We start from the raw sequence: 17,308 nt of genomic DNA, 5'->3' as shown, positions 1-17,308 counted from the left end.
TCAAGTCCCTTCACTGGCTTCCGGTCCATCCCAGATCCTACTTTAAATTAGCCTGCTTGGCTTTTCGGGCGCACGCTCGTTCCGCCCCGCATTTCATCAATTCCCTCATCACCTCCCACGCCCCTAGTCGCACTTTCCGCTCTTCATCACTTTCTCTCCTCCCCGTCCCTCGCTTCCATAAATCACGCACAGGGGGCACCCGATTCTCAGTTTTTGCCCCGCAGTTCTGGAACAGTCTTCCTCTCTCTATCCGTTCTATTCCCATTTACACCCACTTTTGTAAGGCCCTCAAAACCTTTCTCTTTTCTCAGGCATTTCCCAGCTAGTCCCCTTGGGTTCCCTCTGTAAGTATTGATGAGTCCTCAGCGCCAGGAAGCCGCTTGGCCGCAGTGCGCTTTACCAAGTCTCTTTTTCATTTCATTTCATTTGTTCCTTTTTTAGAGACTAAACAGATAAAAAACTATGTTTAGTATACTAGATTCAAAATGTAAAATTGCACGTATTCAGTCACGATATGTATGTCTCAACTTAAATTTTAGCCTTCGTTTTGGAGACTTACAACCCATGAGGTTATGAACCATGCTGGGCTCAGTACGGTCAGGTCTCCATTCAAGAAATGCATATACTTAGCAAACTAGCTTTTAAGTGTGATGTTGCTGAAATTGTGTAGATATATGTATGCTTAAATTTGATTTTAATGTTTGTTCTGTTTACGTTTATTGATTATTAGTTATTGTCTGATTTTGCGGTTTTTGCAGCTAAGTTGTATACATATGTTTACTGATACTAAACATGCTTCATATTATGAGCTCTCTATTCCATGTGTTGCAAGAACTTTCTCTCTGTTCTTTTCAAGTATTTATCTCTAATCTTCACTGGATGCGTGGGTCATAACTAATGCCAAATGTGGTTTATCATATGTGGTATTGGCTGTCTCGTTTTTAGGTTTTGGGTCACAATTGTCCTTTTATAGTTTTCTTTTTCCTTTCGTGGTTTATTGTGTGACTATCCTGTCTTCACTCAAACAGTGTACCCGTCATCATGGAGACAACAATTGATTCTCGATATATTGTTAAATTGTAATTTTATCAGGATTTGATTATAATTCCGAATGGTGTTTATTTACAATATTTGGTATCTCAGGCAGTCTTACACGTTCGGTGTTTTATTGCGTTTTATTAAGAACTTTCGTCTTCTTTGCACATTTAAATATGGCGCCGGTGGTGGGTACGACATTCATGTATACGTTGCAGGAAACATGATGCAGGCCTCACATGAGTAGTGTGGGTGTATTTTAACCAGTAAAGCGGCAATGGCGGCTTTTTTTAATTTCCGCTTGTCCGGACGCGGCCACGCAGAATCTAGGTAAGATGAGGGTTTGGTGTTTTTGCTAATGATAGAAACGAGGTGCGGGGTCTGTTTTGACTTTCGAACTGCCGAGCAGCTTTTCAACGTTCAAATACTTAGGCGGCATGCTCAGTTGTACATTTTTCAGGATGTGACTTTGTTTGGACAAGCCTAGCTGAATCATGTTGTATATTTAATTGTTCCATCACTCATTTTATTGTTTGGAGGCGTTCCACTAATACTAGCTACCCATTTACCGTGCTGCTTCTCATATTCTCTATTTTAACTTCGAGTCGGCCCGTTTGCCTTTCAGAGAAGCACTGTTAGCCCTATCAGTTTGTCAATAATAGTGCGACACTCGTGATCCCGGCGCACATTATTGTATTTGAGCCTTGACCATCTAGTGCATTACTCCTTTCTAGAAAATTAGTAATCCCGCATTGAGGCATTTATTTGTGTGTCTGATCCCCATACGTTCAAATTTATATATATTATCATATGGGTCAGGATGTTTTTTCTGGCACCTTCTAAAATTGTATTGGCGCTATTTTCCATGCACGTTATACTGATAATATGCCACTTTGTGCATGGGACATATAGGACGTCTATACACTAGCCGATTGTACTAGGTGTGACTGTACTCATCCTAGTTAGCGTATTGTATCTATTACTGGCATGAATTTGTGCTTTTCCGTTTATTAGTAAATACCTACAAAACTTGGAGTACCTTACTGATGTGGTGATTAGGAGTTATAAATGCTTCATCCTACCTTGATCTTTGTTCATTTGCATGTAATGATTTTATGCATTGAATACATACATATTTATTGTATCCAGATGATTATAATATTAGGACTATATGGACTGTCATATGGAATACTTACTTTGTGTCTGCCCTGTAGGAGAGTAGGGTCTGCTTTTCAATGGTCACCCCATTTTTTGCTTTTTGCTTCACTGGTTTTCGACTTAATGTGGCTGTGGGCCTGCTAATCCGACCCACAGCCTGCTGTTCTCGCTCTAAATTCACATCCATGTACTTTAGGTGCATACCCAATTGGATCTTGGGTCACCTTATCAGCCCCTGTACAGTGTACTATAGGTACCCAGGGCATAGGTGTATCCAAGGCCTACTAGGGGATGCAGCATATCTTTTGCCACCCCTGGCTGGCTATCCAAACTGACACAACAGGCTGATCACTCAGCTGGGGCAAGGTTGTGTAATCACCCCTTGCTTAAATATAGTATACCTATATCTAAACCTATATCTGGACACATACACCTATAGTCACTCCTATGGCAGGCCTTATCAATCCTGGAGCAGAGTGCTTGGTTTTATGTGAGATGGTGCTCTAGCATGAGCTGAGCCTGTCTGCAGCTGTCGGGACCAACTCCCTTAGCTGTTCCGGGATATTGTCATACCACATACTCTTAAGTGCATTATAATCCTCGCGGTTACTTGCTAACTTTGGTTTGGCTTTATCAAAACATGTCGTGTAAGGTGTCATACGCTTTGGAATACTACCCCCTCACCAGTCCTGGCAACGGGGGTAGCATTCCACCCTTCTAGAGGGAGAAGACATGTTACTTTGCTTAAACTCGGTTAAATCTACCCAGAGCACCATCATCACAAAATGGATGCTGCTGCCACAGACACAAGTCTGGCCTCCTGCTGCTGACCGAAACTCCGGCAGGGAAGGCCTGGACAAATGGTATCCTGTCACAGGGAGGTGTTACACCACCCCAGACAGGAGATAGTGGATTGTAGCATGGAAGGTTGAATGAAACTAGACACTGCCTGGGGCGCAAAAGGCGTCCCGTGCATAGCCCAGTTCAAACCGGTGCTGGGGCACTCCAGCCCCAGCTCTGGCACCAAACTGGACAAAGGGAAAGGGTTGTAACACCCCCTTCCCAGGTTCCACCCATAGGAGGGATCTAGAAGGTGATCCAGCCCCTTGATTTAGAATAAAGGTAGGAGCTGTGCAATGCGATTTAGATCATCCTGACTGAAACTTTGAAACATACATCTGGACCCTTCGACATCCTACTCAACATAGAAGACTGAAGAATCTCCCTTGTTGTCAAGGAGTGGCCACCCTGTGCAAGCAGGCACCATCAGCGAGACAAGACTTTCTTTGCCGTTGCTCCCACCGGAGCTCAAACGACAGAGACCAACAAGACCTTGACTCCCTGACTTCCAACAGCCCGATCCACAGTCCTAGCAAAGTTTAGACCCGTGGAGGTGACGTGAGACGTGGGACCAGCCATCTTGGAAAGTCAACGAAGTGCTTCCTGTGCAGCTTCTGAGGTTTCCTCGAAGCTGTGCATTGGGGTTTGAGAAGCCCCAGCCCCGAGCAGCTCTTGCACCAAAGATCACCTCTCCACACTCGCGGAGTGCTGCGTGGGGCCCTTTTGCATTTTCCTGCTTGACGCATTGTCCGGTCGCTTGCGCGTTGGCTAGTGGCCTCTGTGACAATGAAACTTCAAAACTACACTGCTGGTCTGGTTGCTCCAGACTGGCCCCAGCTCCCCTGAAAAGGAGCCATCGATCTGACCTTCTCGGTCCGATCAAGAAGACATCTTCGAATCCTGCATGGGTTGCCTTTGCCAAGGTTTGGTGACTCTGAATCGAGTACCGACACCGTCAACAGCAAGAGCCTTTGTGGGACAGCTCGTGTTCACCAGCTGGACCTCCTCGATCCTTCCTGGTCCACGTGGCAGCGGAGACAAACACCTTGACATCACCCGATTGCAACCTGACATCGCCTGGTTCCTTCCTGGTTCCTCGCTGGTCACTGGCTAGTGACCTGAACTCTGTCCCCTCTGTTTTCAGGTACTCTAAATCTTTGATCCACCCTTGGATTCAACCGGACTCTTCTCTCCGGGCGCTTGCAGCATCTTCATCCACAGGCTCCATAGAACCCCACGACGAAACCCGACACACTTTGGCACCTATGCACCCGCTTCCTGTGGGTGAGGTAACGAGCTAACTCCGGTGCACCCATAGGGGTTACACCTCTAGTGTCCTAGTTTTAAGTGGTTAAGTTCTAGTCCAGTCGGAAGACTCCTAAACCTATAACTTTCTGATTTTTACGCACCATTGACTTGTATGGTAAACTCGGGTGCCTATAGACTCTGCACCCGTATCCTGTGGGCATCTCCCGACCTAACCTTTGTTAGTCCAGTGTAGGCCCAGCGATTCCCAAGGCCCTAGGCCTATTCATTGTTCGTGATGTGGTACTTATACCACTTTCTTAATATATGGTTTGAGCGGCCTATCCATAATTGTGCAGCTTATTATATGTTATACTGTGCTCTTTGTTTAACACTTGTGCTCCTGTGCTCATAAAGAGTTAAGGGGATTATTCTTGAAATAAATACATATATTTTATAATATATAACATGTGTGGTGTCCTTTCATTTGGTATTAAAAGGGATTGCATATGGCAAAACAGCTGGCTTCACATGCCCTCTTGAGTTTAGCCTAAGACTGCTTTGTCCACGCTACCATTAGGATAGCTGGTCTATAAGGTTGACTTACAACCAATCACCATAAGGGTCGTTTGGACTGGTACAAGGTGCTCACTAGAATTAGTGGTCATCATATACCAGGCCAACTTCTCAAATGCCCTTTCTTTGATATTAGTGCTCACCCCCAGATTTATTGTCCTAAACCTTTCATGTTTGATATGGTCGCAGTCCATGCGGAGTATCCACGTTACTATACAGGTGTGTTTGTAACTATTGAAATGATATGTGTATATACCCTTCTGGTGTTATGTTTATTTCATTTTTTTATGATTACTATTTGTCTTATACCCATATACGACGTTTCTATTTTTCTCTTTTAGCAGTTGTGCCTCCAATATATGGCCCACTGATCAACCTACCTGCAGTCTTGATCCAATGTCTAACTGCTTTGGGTGAGCACGACTATGTAGTGCTTTTCAAATGTCATGTTGATGTTGTTCTCTTTTGATAACGTGTCTAGAAAGGTTTTGCCTGTTATTGAGGAGGGCCCTATTTGTAACCACTTCCTCTTGTGACTCGCCCTTACACTCTACCTGAGTGACACTTAATCTGATGGGGTGGTTGGGTCTTCTCTCCTCCTTTTAGGCCAGTCTGAGAACCGCTGGGGAAGGGGGCTTTTGGTTCCCATGTATGATGTGGAACTTCGAAATTATTCATTTTTCCACTTTTCTCTTTTTGTTCATATACAGAATATTATTTCTCTTCGTTCACTTGGACTGTTACCACTTTTATGCATACTTGATGCAATTGTGATTTTCTGCTACCCGACTGACCACGTCTTTTTCAATAGTTAGAAGGTGAGGGGACAGTCTCTTTGTCAGCTTATAATCGACTTTGTATTAGCTCTTTATTTATGTATGCCATTGCTTTGTGGGATTACGAATGCTTGTTGTCTTCTTTCAATAGATTTAGAGGGTTACTTGCCCACAACGTGGATGGTTTTTGTGATCTGCGTTTCCTTGGTTACTCCATGGGAGACTGCTAAATAATATGCAAACTATCGACCCATAAGCTTGATAGACTCATCGCAGAAAGTTGCAGGGAAGGTGGTCCTTGGGAGGGTGCTCCAGTGGGTAGAGGACAATGGGATCCTCTCTGACTTTCAAACGGGCTTCAAGTCAGGCACCGGGACCATTGAGCAGTCTTTTTTTTCGATTGCTGTTGCTCTATTGGAAGGTGGTTGTAATAGGCAAAGGCAGTCTGTATCTTGCTTTTATTGATCTGCGGACTGCATTTGACCTAGTGCCCCGTGGTTGCCTGTGGAGGGTACTGTCTGATTTGGGAATGCCCCCGTATTTATTGTCATTACTAATTAAGCTCCACGCTGAGAACTTTGCGCAGGTGCGGTGGGGTAAACAGGGCCAAAAGACCGCTTGAATAACAGTAAATAGGGGTGTCCGCCAGGGGTGCGTTCTTGCCCCCACTCTGTTTTCATTGTATGTCAACGGAGTGGTGGAGCATATTTTAAAATACCCCTCGTATGCTCCTTCCCTGGCGGGCAGGAGAATACCCACTTTATTATTTACAGACGATACCCTTTTGATTTCTAAAACCCCGGTTGGGCTACTGAGCCTTCTGGATAGTTTTCAATCCTTCTGGGAGTCTCAGGGATTGAAAATTAACACTGAAAAGACCAAATATTTGGTCTTGAATCCCACGAAAAAGCATGGTCGGCCACCATTACTGAATATGGTGTCCCTGGAAAGGGTCAAGGTGTTTGATTATCTAGGGATTCGCCGGTCTGATACCATGAAGTGGAACTGCCATCTTCAAAAGAGGTTATTGAGCCATAAAGGGTGGTGTGGGCCCTACTTAAAGAACAGCGGCTTTTTACTCTCAAACCTATCGCCCCGGTGCTAGACATTTACAAGGCGAGAGGTGTTAGTGCGGCGCTTTATGGAGCAGAGCTTTGGGGAGCACAGAATGTTGATCAGCTATCTTGCTCAGAGAACAAAATCCTGAAGGACTTATGGGTCTTTCGTATAATACCCCCACTTTACCTTTGCTCTTAGACACGGGTTGCCACACTATTAAAGACCAGGCAAGACTACAACCCCTTCTTCTCTAGGCTCACCTATGGAGAGTCCATGAACTTGCCAGCTACGCGGAAAAGTTAAAGGAGGTCTTATCGATGTCTGGTTGGTGTGAAATAGGATGGTTAGGGGATGTTAAGCATCTGCTTGGAGAATTGGGATTTAGTGAGGCTTGGCAGTCTATGTCTGCACCCCCTAAGGCAGTCTTAAAAAAAGCCTATTGAGTGGGTAATTGTAAAGGGGTGCCCGAGGGGCCCCCTGGTGTCCAAGTAACCTGTGAACCCCCCTTTATGTTTCCACAGCCCAGCCTGGAGCTTCCATCGTGGCACCGAGTGGAGGAACGTTATAGCTGCGATGAGGAGGATCTGGACGGTGGCCCCTTTAAGTGGATACCTGGTTCTGAGGGGGAGTGGCCGGACTCAACTAGAAAAGAGGAGGGTGCGCCAGACCAGGTGTGTCTTTACACCGGAGGAGCGGTTTGTGGAAGGAGCGGTGCGGCGTGGAGCAAGGACGAAGAAGACGGCGAGTGGTGGGAGGACGATTCGCCTGACTGGAGACTTCAGCAACGGACCCCCCAGGGTGAGAGAACGGAGGAAGAGGAGACTATCCAGGGATTTCAGCGGATGCGGGAAGATCCTCTGAGACAGGCGGCACACCCGGAAGGCAGGCGCGAATCCGACGCAGAGCAGGACTGGAGCTCGTGGGACAGCACACCTGGAGAAGAGAGACCGCAGGCGAGGCCAGAGGGAGGTTACGGAGAGGACGGGGCCGACGTCTGTGAGGAGCGAGCGGAGGAAAGCTGCGGCAAAAGACAGCCTGAAGCTGACAGAGGGAGACAGGAGGCAGCAGCGGAGCCAGGAGGCCACCGGCATCGCGATTCGCCCAGCCACTCCCCCGGAGGGGCGTGGCTTCGCGAGGTACGTTCCCGTATAGCGGGTTGGATAGGGAGAAGGGTGAGGCGCTAGAGCTCTTCATCCCTGTATTTGGTGAAGGGGATTGTGCTGGGTGTTCACTTCTCCTTCTAGTGCACAGAATCACTGTCTGTCATTACCTTTTGTTGGGTGCACTCGTCGAACCTTACTGCACTTCCCCCCCCCCCGGGTGATGTGGGCACTTATCAGAAAGGCCGTGATATTAACGTGCGTTTCCTGATTTCTTTGCATAAACACCGACTGGGAGGACGACACGACGGAGCCAGACGCTGGAGACCGAAGGAGGACTCTAAAGAAAAGAAGGACAGAAGGAGTCCTTTCCAAGAGCCGGACCGAGAGAAGTCGCTCTCCGAGGAAATCTAGTGTCAGACTAAAAAGTACAGACCAGCTCTTGTCAAAAATAAAACCTATACCAGTGGTAACTAAGACACGTCTCTTGCCTCTCCCTACCACCCCGCTTACACTGGTGGAGAATGCGTGCAGTGTGACCATCTGTAACCCCAAGATGGATGAGGTGGTACAATCACTGGTCAAGGGGCAGGAGAGACTTGAATGGGCTATTCAGCAACAGATTATCACAGCGGCTGCGGACAGAGAAGCCATGAAGAATGCAGTGACCGCCAGGGTAATGGAAAATCCAGTTATGACCGGACCGGTCACAGCTTCCATATCTAGCCCACATATCAGCGGGGTGTCCCTGCAAAAGTACCAGCCGGGTGAGGATCCGGACGCCTTCCTTCTTAACTTTGAGAGGGCGGCCCGAGCTTGTGGGTGGCCGGTGCCCAAGTGGCCATTTTTTCTGGCGCCACTTCTAGTAGGAGAGGCCCAGGCGGCCTATCAGGTGGCTAACCCCACGGGTGATACAGCGTATGCCGAGGTGAAACGGATAATCCTAGACCACTTAGGTCTAGACCAAGAAGCTTACAGACTCAGGTTTCGAAAAGAGAGAGGAGTACCCGGCGAGTCCCCAAAGACCTTGTTTGTGAGACTAAAGATGGCAGCCGACAAGTGGCTGACCCCTAGTGTCAGTACTAAGGAAGAGATCATGGACAGAGTATATCTAGAACAATTCCTGGAGGCCTTGCCCTACGCCACGCAGAGGTGGTTACGACAGCACCACCATCTCACAACCGAAAAAGCCGTGGATATGGCGACCACGTTTTCAAGGGTTCAACCTAGGGTCTCCCAGGCCTGGGAGAGCGAGAAACACAAACCATTAGGAAAAACGGAAAGGAAGCCGGTGAAACCTCCAGAGACCACGAGGACAAGAACATGGAGAACGGAGGGGCCCCTGCCTGCCGGGCCGCAATGTTTTGACTGTGGCACGTGGGGACATATAGCCCGCCTGTGTCCCCGACGGAAGCAGCAGGAAGAACCAATGGAAGTCGGATATCTTCCAAGGGCGGTGATGTTCTCCAGTGAAATGGGTCAAGCTTGTGTTGGGGTAAACGGCACCTCCCTCCAGGCCCTGTTAGACTCTGGCTGTCGCCAGTCAGTGGTACACGCACGGCTCGTAAGACCCTCCCAGATAGTAAGACAGAATCAGGTGAATATACGCTGTGTACATGGAGATGTTAGGGCCTATCCGGTGGCGATGTTGCCCATAGAACCTCTGGGTGGGAACCCCCACACGATAAGGGTGGGGGTATTGGCCACTCTCCCCGAGGACCTCATAATAGGGACTGACAACCCAGGTTTTATAAGTATGTTTAGTCATAGCCTATACAAGGAAGGCCCCCCCTCAGAAACGAAAAAGAGTGAGGGAAACGTCCCGGCCTTAGTGACTACAGAGCCATGGGTGCTCGACCGTAGTTTTCGTTTCTCTCAATGCAATGACGCTACCCTCTCCAACGCTTGGGAGGCGGCAGAGAGAGACAAGGACCAACATCCCTTTCAATATCCCAGATTTCTGGTGAAAAATGACTTGCTCTATCGCCAGGGCCAAAGGGATGATCCCGAACAACTACTAGTACCCGTGTCTTTCCGTGAGCAGGTGTTGTTCTACTCCCACGCCCATTTGGTTGCCGGACACACCGGAGCAGAAAAAACTACGCAAAATCTGCTCCGACACTTCTATTGGCCTGGAATCTATAAAGATACTGTAAAGTATTGTCAGGAGTGCGAGGTATGTCAAAAAAAGAACATGACCCGACCACCTGCGGTACCTCTACAACCCCTGCCCATTATAGGGACTCCTTTCGAGCGGATCGGGATGGATCTGATAGGACCCTTACCAAAAACCCGGAAGGGTTACCAGTACGTATTAGTAGTAGTGGACTACGCCACCCGCTTCCCAGAAGCCTATCCTTTGACTGTCACCACTACCAAACAAATAGCCGACAGGATGCTGGAAATGTTTTCTCGAGTGGGGTTTCCGAAAGAGATCGTCACAGATCAGGGAACGCCCTTTGTATCGCGTCTAATGAAGGAGGTTTGCCAGCTCCTACACATACAACAAATCCGAACTGCTGTATACCACCCCCAAACGGACGGACTAGTGGAACGCTATAACAGAACCCTGAAAACAACCCTGCGGAAAATGCTGGAGATCAACGGAGCAGAGTGGGATCAAGTACTGCCTCTGGCTTTGTATGTCATCCGGGGTCAGAAACAAAGCAGTTTGGGGTTCTCGTCATTCGAATTGTTGTATGGTCGGCAACCCAGATCCCTCTTAGAAATGACCAAAGAAGCTTGGGAGAAGGAGACCCCAGAAGAGACGCTGAAGACCCTAGAATACGCCAGAAATCTCAGATCCAAAATAGGAAAACTGAGAGAATTAGCCTATGCTAATCTTGAAAAAAGCCAACAACGTCAAAAGATGTTTTACGATAAAGGAAAAAAATGGAGAAGGATGATGGTAGGGGATTGGGCTCTGGTACTCCTACCCTCCTCCACTCAAACGTTTAAGGCAGAATGGGGAGGTCCTTTTCGAATCATAAGCACTATCGGAAAAACGAGCTATAAACTGCAACTCTCACAAAGGAAGACCCAAGTCTTTCATATCAACCTACTAAAGAAATGGCTAGGACCCCCTCCCACAGGGGTACACTTGACGGAAGATCTCCCCCTCAAGTCCCCTAGTACTATAGACCAACTAGTAGTGAATGAAGACCTGATGGACAAAGATAGACAAGAGCTGATGTACACCTTACAGAAAAACGCAGGGGTGTTCTCTGATATACCCGGAAGAACCACGTTAGGAACTCATCGGATACGTACAGAGCCAGGAAAAACCGTGAAGATAAAGCCTTACAGAGTCCCCGAGGCCCGAAGACAAGGGATCAAACAGGAAATTCAGGATATGTTGAAACTGGGCGTAATTCGCCCCTCAAAGAGCAACTGGTCTAGTCCGATAGTATTGATCCCTAAACCAGATGGAACAAGAAGATTCTGCATGGACTTTCGAGCACTCAACGAAATTTCCTCGTTTGACGCCTACCCGATCCCCCGTATTGATGAGTTGATCGAGAAATTAGGAGAGGCCAAATACATCAGTACCATCGATCTGACCAAGGGATACTGGCAGGTACCTCTCCATGAGGACGACCGACATAAAACAGCCTTCTCTACAGACGACGGTCATTATGAGTTTACAGTTCTACCATTCGGACTACACGGTGCCCCAGCCACTTTCCAGAGATTGATGAACACTGTACTGAAAGAGTTGTCCTCTTTTACATCAGCATATCTAGACGACATTGTCGTCTTCAGTCCGGACTGGGAAACCCACTTAACTCATCTTCAGAGAGTGTTAGATACTCTGCGAGAAGCAGGCTTAAAAATCAATGCCAAGAAATCGAGAATGGCCTATCAAAAAGTAAAGTATCTGGGCTATGTCTTAGGTCACGGGATGATAGAGCCACAGATAGAAAAAGTTCGAGCCATCGCAGAGACCCCGTTTCCCAAAACAAAAAAAGATATGAGAGCATTTTTGGGGTTGATAGGTTATTACCGTAGGTTTATACCCTTGTTTTCACAGATATCGGCCCCCCTTTCTGACGCGTTGAGAAGTAGGACCCTGGAGAAAACTCTACTACATCCAACGATCGAGATGGAAGAGGCATTCACTGCCTTGAAAAGGTGTATCACCTCCACTCCGGTCTTGTCATCCCCAGATTTCTCACAGCCTTTTTTTTTGCACACGGATGCCTTGGAATATGGGATAGGGGCGGTGCTATCCTAAAGGTCAAAGGAGGGGACAGACCACCCTATACTATACGTTAGTAGAAAACTGTTCCCCAGGGAGATGAAGTATGCTACGGTAGAGAAGGAGTGTCTGGCAATTCGGTGGGCGGTTGAAAAACTCTCTTATTACCTGGAGGGCAGACCGTTTACCCTGTATACTGACCATGCTCCACTACAGTGGATGGCCCGGAACAAAGCGAATAACGCCAGGGTGATGCGCTGGTTCCTGGCCCTACAGCCCTACGCCTTTACTGTGGTACATAAACGTGGAACCGACAATGTTGGGGCTGACTTTCTTTCTCGCTATCCCCTTCCCGAACGGAAGAGTTCAGGGGGGGAGGTGTGTAAAGGGGTGCCCGAGGGGCCCCCTGGTGTCCAAGTAACCTGTGAACCCCCCTTTATGTTTCCACAGCCCAGCCTGGAGCTTCCATCGTGGCACCGAGTGGAGGAACGTTATAGCTGCGATGAGGAGGATCTGGACGGTGGCCCCTTTAAGTGGATACCTGGTTCTGAGGGGGAGTGGCCGGACTCAACTAGAAAAGAGGAGGGTGCGCCAGACCAGGTGTGTCTTTACACCGGAGGAGCGGTTTGTGGAAGGAGCGGTGCGGCGTGGAGCAAGGACGAAGAAGACGGCGAGTGGTGGGAGGACGATTCGCCTGACTGGAGACTTCAGCAACGGACCCCCCAGGGTGAGAGAATGGAGGAAGAGGAGACTATCCAGGAATTTCAGCGGATGCGGGAAGATCCTCTGAGACAGGCGGCACACCCGGAAGGCAGGCGCGAATCCGACGCGGAGCAGGACCGGAGCTCGTGGGATAGCACACCTTGAGAAGAGAGACCGCAGGCGAGGCCAGAGGGAGGTTACGGAGAGGACGGGGCCGACGTCTGTGAGGAGCGAGCGGAGGAAAGCTGCGGCGAAAGACAGCCTGAAGCTGACAGAGGGAGACAGGAGGCAGCAGCGGAGCCAGGAGGCCACCGGCATCGCGATTCGCCCAGCCACTCCCCCGGAGGGGCGTGGCTTCACGAGGTACGTTCCCGTATAGCGGGTTGGATAGGGAGAAGGGTGAGGCGCAAGAGCTCTTCATCCCTGTATTTGGTGAAGGGGATTGTGCTGGGTGTTCACTTCTCCTTCTAGTGCACAGAATCACTGTCTGTCATTACCTTTTGTTGGGTTCACTCGTCGAACCTTACTGCACTTCCCCCGCCCGGGTGATGTGGGCACTTATCAGAAAGGCCGTGATATTAACGTGCGTTTCCTGATTTCTTTGCATAAACACCGACTGGGAGGACGACACGACGGAGCCAGACGCTGGAGACCGAAGGAGGACTCTAAAGAAAAGAAGGACAGAAGGAGTCCTTTCCAAGAGCCGGACCGAGAGAAGTCGCTCTCCGAGGAAATCTAGTGTCAGACTAAAAAGTACAGACCAGCTCTTGTCAAAAATAAAACCTATACCAGTGGTAACTAAGACACGTCTCTTGCCTCTCCCCATCACCCCGCTTACAGTAATGAATAAAAGAAATACTGACCCTAATCTGTGTGGAACTACCAGAGAATTTTTAATAGTAAAGGAAGTAACCCTATGTGAACCGTATCTTGATGCTATCTCAAAACCTAGAGTGCTTCCTTTGGGTGAACTGACCGCTCGTTGGAAGATCCCGGCACAGACCACCAAGCTTTGGCCTTTCTGTGCTTTAGGACTGAGTCGGTCCCCCATTTCCTATTTGAATGCCCCGCCTACAAAGCTCCCCGTCACAGGTGGCTTAAACCTTTGTGCAAAGAGCTGGGTACCAGATATTATAGTGAAGCTTCGCGAATATTGAAATCTGATACACGGCTCCTAATTGTCTAAGGTATGGCGAAGTTTTTAAGCTGGGAATGGCTAATCAGATCAAAAAGGCTTATGTATATTGCTTAATTTTTAGTCTCTATGTCTGACTATTTTATGTAATTTATTGTTGCCATTCATACTCTATTTTGTATGACTATTTTATATGGATTGGCTCTTTTATCTTTTTATTATGTTTGTGTATTGCTTTTAAAGATATTCCTTATATCGAAATAAAGCCAATTATGACTGGCTAAATATTATAGGTGAGTTCAGTGATTCTTTGTGCCATGTGGTCTTGGGGTGTTTTGCACAGAGGCAGATGCTATGTTTTTTCTTTCTAATGAAATTAGGTTTTTGGTAATTTTCGAACTCTATGTATAAACATATATGATGAATCAATCTGCTAATTGCTAGTCGAGTAGCTGTGCCCCTTCGCTGTTTATTTCTTGCTTTTTTTTCTCTCCCTTTTCACTTCTTTTCTCTCTACCTTTCCTTTCATTTCCGCCACTTTTGTCTCTTTGCTTTCTCCTTAGTTTTGTTCACTTTTCTTTCTGTTATTTTCTTAGTTTTCTCATGAATGTTATAGTCTCTGTTCGGTTCTCTGTAACTGCAGTCTAGTGGTGGTTATTGTACTGACTTTTCCCATGTTATTACAATAACCTATGATAATTGATTCGATCTCCCGTGTCGTCCTTATTTTCTGTATATTTTGTACTGTTTGCATGAAGTTATCAATGTGTTTTATTTGTAGTGTTGTCACAAAAACAGAACATGTCTCTGTATATATATTTTTTATATGTACGTCCCTGTTTCTTAGTGGTTTATCTCTGTCTTTTCAGCCCTGATGAAGTTCCTACAGGGACGAAATGCGTTGGCTGAGGCCTTTTAAAGATTTACAATAATAAAGGAACTTGTTCTAACTACTATACCTGTTGCGGACTTATTTTGGTGCACCATCCATTTGATATACGATTTGGTATCTGTCCTGACAGTGGAGTTTCTATGTGGCTAGCTCTGGATGTCACGTGCACATTTGACTTTCCTACATTGAAGCTTAAGTGCGAACCTTTTGGTTAGCCACAGTTGTTTCACTTCTAATTTTTTGAACACATGTATTTATTGACGCCGTCGAGCCTGACGGGACCTTTCATACAGAAATAAGAGCAAACAAACAAAACAAACACGATCAGTCTGGAATGATGTCCTCCGTGTGCTGGTGGGGGCAGAGTCCAGTGTCATGGGGCCTCTGCTGGGGGAGGGGTCCTCAGGCTCCCGGGGGCCCCTCAAGCTCCTCCTGGGTGGTCCCTCATGCTCCCCTTGGGCCTGGGTCACAATGTTCCTCGGGGCTCCTCACTCGGGTGGGGGGTGGAGGGCTCAGGCTCCTGGGGCCCCCTCACGCTCCCCCCCAGCCCCCTCCTGCCCCTGGCTCAGGCCACGAAGTCGGGCGGGCGGTTGAAGCCGCCCTTGTGGTTCATGTACTGCCGGTACTTGCGCTTCTGGCTGACGTTGATGGTGTAGGCGTTGACGGAGCCCTCCACCTTGCGGCCCTTGGTGGAGTTTAACTCGGCGAAGCCCATGATCTTGATCATCTCGATCTCCTCCTCGGTGCGGCCCTCCAGGTCCTCTCCGTCAGCTCCTTCTTGGCCGGCGGCTTTGGGGCCGCGCCTCGCTCTTGGCCGGCCGCGCCGGTGAGCTGGAGGTGGCGCGGGCCCGGCGGGGCGGCTTCTGGGAGCGGCTGCGGCGGCGGGCCTTGGGCTAGCAGCGACGGCGCTCCCTGCGGTGGGAGCGGGAGCGGCTCCGGGGCATGCCTGGCGGGTCACCGGCGGCGGGCGGGGGGCTGAGGCAGCTCAGTGAAGACACCGGGATCCGGTGAGGGCTTCCTCGATGGCCACTGACCATAGAGAGCAGACGGGAGTGTACGGGTGTCACTTTTAATTCAAATCAGGTGGTAACCAGGTGCAGGCTATTAAAAAGTGCCTAAAATACAACAGTTTGACCAGAATGGGGGCATTCTACGTGATTGTGAGGCGGCTACGGCTACAGGCAGAAGGGGTGTCTGGAGAAGGGAGGAGCAGGTCTAGGCAGAGAATCACCCTACTCCAACTGACTAAGCCAGAGATCATACAAAGGTACAGGCTACACCCCCAAACCATCTTGGAGCTAATCAGGGACCTTCACCCACTTTTGGAGCACCCAACCCCAAGGGCGCACGCCATCCCACCCCATGTGCAGGTGCTATGTAGCCTACACCTGCTTGCCTCTGGGAGTTACCAGAGTGTGGTTGCTGCTGTAGGTGGGGTGTCCCAGAGCGGCCTGTCCCGTTTTTTTAGGAAATTCCTAGAGGCCATGATGCAGAGAATGCATTATTACATCAGCTTCCCTGCAACGCACGCAGCACAGCTCAGGACCAAGACAGAGTTTTATCAAATGGCCCATTTCCCCAACATCATTGGCTGTATAGATGGCACCCACATACCAATATGTCCACCTGCTGCCACAGAGTACATTTATAGGAACAGGAAGTCTATCCACACCATAAATGTACCGGTAATCTGTGATGCAAAGTACATCATTACGGACATAGTTGCCAAGTTTTCTGGAAGTACCAACGACTGATACATCTTTCAAAATAGTGGGATCTACACACGCCTGATAGCGGGGGAATCTGCAAAGGATACCTGCTAGGTAAAACACTGTGTGACACTCCCTTGATACATATTGCAGATGTATGTGTATGTGTGGATGAGTAATGTCTTTTTCTGTTACAAATCGGGGATAGTGCATATCTGGTCCGGTTTTTCATCCTTACTCCCTACCTCAATCCTTCAACCCCCAGCCAGAGGAGATACAACAGGGCACACAAATCTACCAGGAACATTGTGGAGTGCACCTTTGGGCTGTGGAAAAGCAGGTTCCGCTGCCTCCACAAAAGAGGAGGGGCACGCCAGTATACACCAGTCACCTGCTGCAAGATGATTGCAACCTGTGCAATGTTTCACAAACTTGCCATGAAGAAGGGCACCGAGGTGAAATTATCTGATTATGAGGACCATGACGACGAACAAACACTGCCTGATTCACTCTTTCCTTAGCCTTATTGATAATCGTTTCTCATCCTGAGAACTGATCTGTTAACTAAAGCTAAAAAACCTGAAGAAAAAAAGAATGGTACTAGTCTCGAAATTTTCAACTGCCAGCACACAATTAAAAAAGAATATAAAAAAACATTAGCCAATCATAGAAATAGAACCTGATTTCAAAACATCTTTCATCAAGCCACCAATGTTTGCCTACACAAGAGGGAAGAATTTGGGTGAAATATTAAAAACTACAACTGATGAAACGGTAACATATAAAGGAACCCGTCCCTGCATACACTGTGGAAATTGTAATAATATCATTAGGGGAACAGTGATTTCTCAACCCATGAAAGGCCAAGACATAAAACTGAAAG

This window comes from Lissotriton vulgaris, chromosome 12 (assembly GCF_964263255.1).
Source record: "Lissotriton vulgaris chromosome 12, aLisVul1.2, whole genome shotgun sequence".
In the NCBI taxonomy this organism is placed as follows: Eukaryota; Metazoa; Chordata; class Amphibia; order Caudata; family Salamandridae; genus Lissotriton; species Lissotriton vulgaris.
Note: the sequence above shows the minus strand (reverse complement) of the source record.